At 47.7% G+C, this 7,500-nt stretch overlaps 1 pseudogene; it reads right to left on the reverse strand.

Annotated features, from left to right (window-relative positions):
* Window positions 1-7,500, reverse strand: part of LOC135532193 (transcription factor COE1-A-like) — a 90,014-nt pseudogene that overhangs the window by 81,843 nt on the left and 671 nt on the right.

Consider the following 7,500-nt stretch of genomic DNA (forward strand, 5'->3'; position numbering starts at 1 on the left):
AGCAGGATGAATTGAGATGAGCCCTTATCTTGGGGCTGAGACTGGGTCTCCTGTCTTCCTTCTTGTGGAAGCGCGACCATAATGCAATGTGGCCCAGTGGTAACCTGGGAGGGATGAGGAGGGCCTGGGCCAGCAATCTGTGACAGTAATCTTGGCCTAAATCGCCTGTTTCGACCACGCTGAAATTATGCGTGGATTAACCAGATGGAGAAGCGGCAATCCATCTGATAGGATTAAATTTTCCCAGCCTTTCTCCTCGCCATCTGCTCCCCGTGCTGCTCGCCTGCCGTGCAACACGCTACACACACACATACAGTAAACACACACACACACGATGAAATGAACGCTGAACATACAACAAAACATAACTGTAAACACACACAAACACATTTTAACCATGGCATGATCATGTGTGAACAGACAGACAGAAATATATTGATACACCCACGGACAGCAACACAGACAGACAGCCAGACAGACACACGGACAACCAGACAGACAGACAGACAGACAGGCAGACACACACACACACACGCACACACGCACACACACACACAGACACACAGACACACACACACACACACACACACACACACACACACACACACACACACACACACACACACACACACACACACACACACACACACAGACAGACAGCCACACACACGGACAGCCACACAGCCACACAGCCACACAGCCAGACAGACAGACAGACCCTACCCTGTCTCCTCCCACCCTGTCTCCCCCACCCAGTCTCCTCCCACCCAGTCTCCTCCCACCCAGTCTCCTCCCACCCAGTCTCCTCCCACCCAGTCTCCTCCCACCCTGTCTCCTCCCACCCAGTCTCCTCCCACCCAGTCTCCTCTCACCCTGTCTCCCCCACCCAGTCTCCTCTCATCCTGTCCCCCCCACCCAGTCTCCTCCCACCCTGTCTCTCCCACCCGGTCTCCTCTCACCCTGTCCCCCCCATCCAGTCTCCTCTCACCCTGTCTCCCCCCACCCAGTCTCCTCTCACCCTGTCCCCCCACCCAGTCTCCTCCCACCCTGTCTCTCCCACCCAGTCTCCTCCCACCCTGTCTCCCCCACCCAGTCTCCTCCCACCCTGTCTCTCCGACCCAGTCTCCTCTCACCCTGTCCCCCCCACCCAGTCTCCTCTCACCCTGTCTCCCCCACCCAGTCTCCTCTCACCCTGTCCCCCCCACCCAGTCTCCTCCCATCCTGCCTCCCCCACCCAGTCTCCTCCCATCCTGCCTCCCCCACCCGGTCTCCTCCCATCCTACCTCCCCCACCCTGCCACCCTGTTTCTAGAACCTTTCCATATTCCAATCGTATACAAACAGACAGACAGACAAACGGTCAGACCAGAGGGCAGACTGACTGACAGACAGACAGCCGGTCAGACCAGAGGGCAGACTGACTGACAGACAGACAAACGGTCAGACCAGAGGGCAGACTGACTGACAGACAGACGGTCAGACCAGAGGGCAGACTGACTGACAGACAGACAAACGGTCAGACCAGAGGGCAGACTGACTGACAGACAGACTGCTGGTCAGACCAGAAGGCAGACAGACTGACAGACAGACAGACAGCCGGTCAGACCAGAGGGCAGACAGACTGACAGACAGACAGCTGGTCAGACCAAAGGGCAGACAGACTGACAGACGGTCAGAACAGAGGGCATACAGACTAACAGACAGACAGCTGGTCAGACCAGAGGGCAGACTGACTGACAGACAGACAGACAGACAGATGGTCAGACCAGAGGGCAGACAGACTGACAGACAGCCATACAGTAGAACAGTGAGAGGGTGCCTACCATGCTCCAGGTAAGACGGACCTTCCGAGGGGTCCAGCCTACGAGCCCTGCGGCCGTGTTTGGAGTTGTTGTGGACAAACATGTTGTCTGAGACCGCCAGGACATGTCCATCCACACTGACCGTAGTAGACACCACCACCTGGACATAGACACACACAGAGGTCAAAGGTTAGGATGTTTTGACAAATCTGAGGTGTCTCCAGATCGGATCATTCCATCTACAACAATAACATATGCACCATCATAGTGATACAGAGGGCTGACTTAATGTAATGGAAATCTGAAACTCCTAGGCCAGCCAGCTTCTATGCACTTTCAATAACCAACTATCAAAAAATAAACAATTACGAAAATACAAAACAAATGATCAAATAAAAAAATATATAAAACACTTCAAATATAAAATAACCAACAAATTGTACTTCTTTATATAAGAGCGTCTGTGTTTTAGTGTACTCTGTGGATGTACTCTTCTCTCCGTCTCTAATTCTCTCTGTCTCTCCCTCTCTCATTCTCTCCATCTCTCCTTCTCTCCCTCTCTCCCTCTCTCCTTCTCTCCCTCTCTCCTTTTCTCCCTCTCTCATTCTCTCCATCTCTCCTTCTCTCCCTCTCTCCCTCTCTCCTTCTCTCCCTCTCTCCTTTTCTCCCTCTCTCCTTCTCTCCCTCTCTCCTTCTCCCTCTCTCCTTCTCTCCCGCTCTCCTTTTCTCCCTCTCTCCTTCTCTCCTTCTCTCCCTCTCTCCTTCTTCCTTTCTCCTTCTCTCCCTCTATCTTTCTCTCCCTCTCTACTTCTCAATCTCTCCTTCTCTCCCTCTATCCTTCTCTCCTTCTCTCCCTCTCTCCTTCTATCCTTCTCTCCCTCTCTCCTTCTCAATCTCTCCTTCTCTCCCTCTCTCCTCTCCCTCTCTCCTTCTCTCCCTCCCTACGTCTTCTCCCTTTCTCCTTCTCTCCCTCTCTCCTACTCTCCCTCTCCCCTTATCCCTTTCTCCTTCTCTCCCTCTCTCCTTCTCTCCCTCTCTCCTACTCCATCTCTCCTTCTCTCCCTCTCTTTCTCTCCCTCTCTCCCTCTCTCCTTTTCTCCCTCTCTCCTTCTCTCCCTCTCTCCTTCTCCCTCTCTCCTTCTCTCCCTCTCTCCTTCTCTCCCTCTCTACTTCTCTCACTCTCCCCTTATCCCTTTCTCCTTCTCTCCCTCTCTCCTTCTCTCCCTCTCTCCTTCTCCCTTTCTCCTTCTCTCCCTCTCTCCTTCTTTCCCTCTCTCCTTCTCTCCCTCTCTCCTTCTCTCCCTCTCTCCTTCTCCCTTTCTCCTTCTCTCCCTCTATCCTTCTCTCCCTCTCTACTTCTCAATCTCTCCTTCTCTCCCTCTATCCTTCTCTCCTTCTCTCCCTCTCTCCTTCTATCCTTCTCTCCCTCTCTCCTTCTCAATCTCTCCTTCTCTCCCTCTCTCCTCTCCCTCTCTCCTTCTCTCCCTCCCTACTTCTTCTCCCTCTCTCCTTCTCTCCCTCTCTACTTCTCCCCCTCTCTCCTTCTCTCCCTCTCTACTTCTCCCCCTCTCTCCTTCTCTCACTCTCTTATTCTCACCCTCTCTCCCTCTCTCCTTCTCCCTCTCTCATTCTCTCCTTCTCCCCCTCGCTCCTTCTCTCCCTCTCTCACTCTCTCCCTCTCCCCTACTCCCTTTCTCCTTCTCCCTTTCTCCTTCTCTCCCTCTCTCCTTGAGACTCGGGACTGCTGGCTGATAGAATGACATGCAGATTCATTTAATTAGAAGCGTCCCTCATTCAAGAGCCCAGGGACAATAGGAGGTAGCTAATGGGTTGGTGTTGCTGAGTGCTGAGTCCATTACTGTGGTCCAATAGGAACCGGGCTGGACTAGGCTGAGCTGTGCTAAGAGGACTCCCCTGGTGCTCAGAAAAGCCTCTAATCTCTGCAGCTTCAAAAGGCTCCTGCCTCTCTTGAAAAGGACTTGGCAAACACCAGTGATAGTCTCCCTGGACAGACATCTCCTAACCTGCCTAACTCCCCGTTCACTAGTCTCCCTGGACAGACATCTCCTAACCTGCCTAACTCCCCATTCACTAGTCTCCCTGGACAGACACCTCTCTGTCTGCCTAACTCCCTGCTCACTAGTCTCCCTGGACAGACATCTCCTAACCTGCCTAACTCCCTGCTCACTAGTCTCCCTGGAAAGACACCCCCTGTCTGCCTAACTCCCCACCCAATCCCCACAGCAGCTCACAGCTCTACCTCCCCTATGTTTCCTTCATTGTCAACCACCTCTCTCTGTCTGTCTGTCTGTCTGTCTGTCTCTCTCTCTCTCTCTCTCTCTCTCTCTCTCTCTCTCTGTCTCTCTCTCTGTCAATTCAATTCAATTCAAGGGGCTTTATTGGCATGGGAAACATGTGTTAACATTGCCAAAGCAAGTAAGGTAAACAATAAAAATTAACAGTAGACATCACACATACAGAAGTTTCAAAACAATAAAGACATTACAAATGTCATATTATATATATATATATATACAGTGTTTTTACAATGTACAAATGGTAAAGGACACAAGATAAAATAAATAAGCATAGATATGGGTTGTATTTACAATGGTGCGTGTTCTTCACTGGTTGCCCTTTTCTCGTGGCAACAGGTCACAAATCTTGCTGCTCTGATGGCACACTGTCGAATTTCACCCAGTAGATATGGGAGTTTTTCAAAATTGGATTTGTTTTCGAATTCTTTGTGGATCTGTGTAATCTGAGGGAAATATGTGTCTCTAATGTGGTCATACATTGGACAGGAGGGTAGGAAGTGCAGCTCAGTTTCCACCTCATTTTGTGGGCAGTGAGCACATATCCCGTCTTCTCTTCAGAGCCATGTCTGCCTACGGCGGCCTTTCTCAATAGCAAGGCAGAGCCTGTACATAGTCAAAGCTTTCCTTAAGTTTGGGTCAGTCACAGTGGTCAGGTATTCTGCCACTGTGTACTCTCTGTTTAGGGCCAAATAGCATTCTAGTTTGCTCTGTTTTTTTGTTAATTCTTTCCAATGTGTCAAGTAATTATCTTTTTGTTTGCTCATGATTTGCTTGGGTCGAATTGTGCTGTTGTCCTGGGACTCTGTGGCGTGTGTTTGTGAACAGAGCCCCAGGACCAGCTTGCTTAGGGGTCTCTTCTCAAGGTTCATCTCTCTGTAGGCGATGGCTTTGTTGTGGAAGGTTTGGGAATCACTTCCTTTTAGGTGGTTATAGAATTTAACAGCTCTTTTCTGGATTTTGATAATTAGTGGGTATCGGCCTAATTCTGCTCTGCATGCATTATTTGGTGTTGTCTTGGTTGGTGAGCGGACCCCAGACCTCACAACCATAAAGGGCAATGGGCTCTATGACTGATTCAAGCATTTTTAGCCAGATCCTAATTGGTATGTTGAATTTTATGTCCCTTTTGATGGCATAGAATCTCAGATCATTCACAGATTTTAATTTTTTTTTAAATTTGACCTTTATTTTACTAGGCAAGTCAGTTAAGAACAAATTCTTATTTTCAATGACGGCCTAGGAACAGTGGGTTAACTGCCTGTTCAGGGGCAGAACGACAGATTTGTACCTTGTCAGCTCAGGGATTCGAACTTGTAACCTTTCGGTTCCTAGTCCAACGCTCTAACCACTAGGCTACCCTGCCGCCCCTTTGTAGAAGTTACCTGTGGCACTGATGTTTAGGCAAAGGTTTATATAGTTTTTTGTGTGCTCTATGGCAATGGTGTCTAGATGGAATTTGTACTTGTGGTCCTGGCGACTGGACCTTTTCTGGAACACCATTATTTTGGTCTTACTGAGATTTACTGTCAGGGCCCAGGTCTGACAGAATCTGTGCAGAAGATCTAGGTGCTGCTGTAGGCCCTCCTTGGTTGGTGACAGAAGCACCAGATCAGCAAACAGCAGACATTTGACTTCAGATTCTAGTAGGGTGAGGCCAGGTGCTGCAGACTTTTCTAGTGCCTGCGTTGATATATATGTTGAAGAGGGTGGGGCTTAAGCTGCATCCCTGTCTCACCCCACGGCCCTGTGGGAAGAAATGTGTGTGTTTTATGCCAATTTTAACAGCAAACTTGTTGTTTGTGTACATGGATTTTATAATGTCGTATGTTTTACCCCCAACACCACTTTCCTTCCATTTGTATAGCAGACCCTCATGCCAAATTGAGTCGAAGGTTTTTTTTTTTAATCGACAAAGCATGAGAAGACTTTGCCTTTGTTTTGGTTTGTTTGGTTGTCTATTAGGATGTGCAAGGTGAATACATGGTCACTTGTACGGTAATTTGGTAAAAAGCCAATTTGACATTTGCTCAGTACATTGTTTTCATTGAGGAAATGTACAAGTCTGCTGTTAATGATAATGCAGAGGATTTTCCCAAGGTTCTGGTAGTCTTTAATAGGTGATTCTAAGATTTGTATTTGATCATGTTTTTGCTCTTTATTCTTTGTTACTGAGCCAAAACGTTTGGAGGTTTACCCATACTTCTCCATTTTGGGTAGATAATTATTCATGTGCTTCTACACCTGCATTGCTTGCTGTTTGGGGTTTTAGGCTGGGTTTCTGTACAGCACTTTGAGATATCAGCTGATGTACGAAGGGCTATATAAATACATTTGATTTGATTTTGTTTTTTCCCATTTTCCCAGAAGTGGTTAGAGTCTATGGATTCTTCAATTACATTGAGCTGATTTCTGACGTGCTGTTCCTTCTTTTTCCGTAGTGTATTTCTGTATTGTTTTAGTGATTCACCATAGTGAAGGCGTAGACTCAGGTTTTCTGGGTCTCTATGTTTTTGGTTGGACAGGTTTCTCAATTTCTTTCTTAGATTTTGCATTCTTCATCAAACCATTTGTCATTGTTGTTCATTTTCTTCGGTTTTCTATTTGAGATTTTTAGATTTGATAGGGAAGCTGAGAGGTCAAATATACTGTTAAGATTTTCTACTGTCAAGTTTACACCTTCACTATTACAGTGGAACGTTTTACTCAGGAAATTGTCTAAAAGGGATTGAATTTGCTGTTGCCTAATTGTTTTTTGGTAGGTTTCCAAACTACATTCCTTTCATCTATAGCATTTCTTAATGTTACTCAGTTCCTTTGGCTTTGATGCCTCATGATTGAGTATTGCTCTGTTCAAGTAGACTGTGATTTTGCTGTGGTCTGATAGGGGTGTCAGTGGGCTGACTGTGAACGATCTGAGAGACTCTGGGTTGAGGTCAATGATAAAGTAGTCTACAGTACTACTGCCTAGAGATGAGCTATAGGTGTACCTACCATAGGAGTCCCCTTCGAAGCCTACCATTGACTATGTACATACCCAGTGTGCGACAGAGATGCAGGAGTTGTGACCCGTTTTTGTTGATTATGTTGTCATAGTTGTGTCTAGCGGGGCATATGTGGGAGGGAATGCTGTCACCTGCAGCCAGGTGTTTGTCCCCCTGTGTGCTGAGGGTGTCAGGTTCTTGTCCGGTTCTGGCATTTAGGTCACCACAGACTAGTACATGTCCCTGGGCCTGGAAATGATTGATTTCCCCTCCAGGATGGAGAAGCTGTCTTCATTAAAGTATGGGGATTCTAGTGGGGGGATATAGGTAGCACACAGGAGGACATTTTTCTCTGTTAAGATCATTTCCTTTTGAATTTCTAGCCAAATTTGTTTTAGGC

This window comes from Oncorhynchus masou, unplaced genomic scaffold, assembly GCF_036934945.1.
Source record: "Oncorhynchus masou masou isolate Uvic2021 unplaced genomic scaffold, UVic_Omas_1.1 unplaced_scaffold_1762, whole genome shotgun sequence".
In the NCBI taxonomy this organism is placed as follows: Eukaryota; Metazoa; Chordata; class Actinopteri; order Salmoniformes; family Salmonidae; genus Oncorhynchus; species Oncorhynchus masou.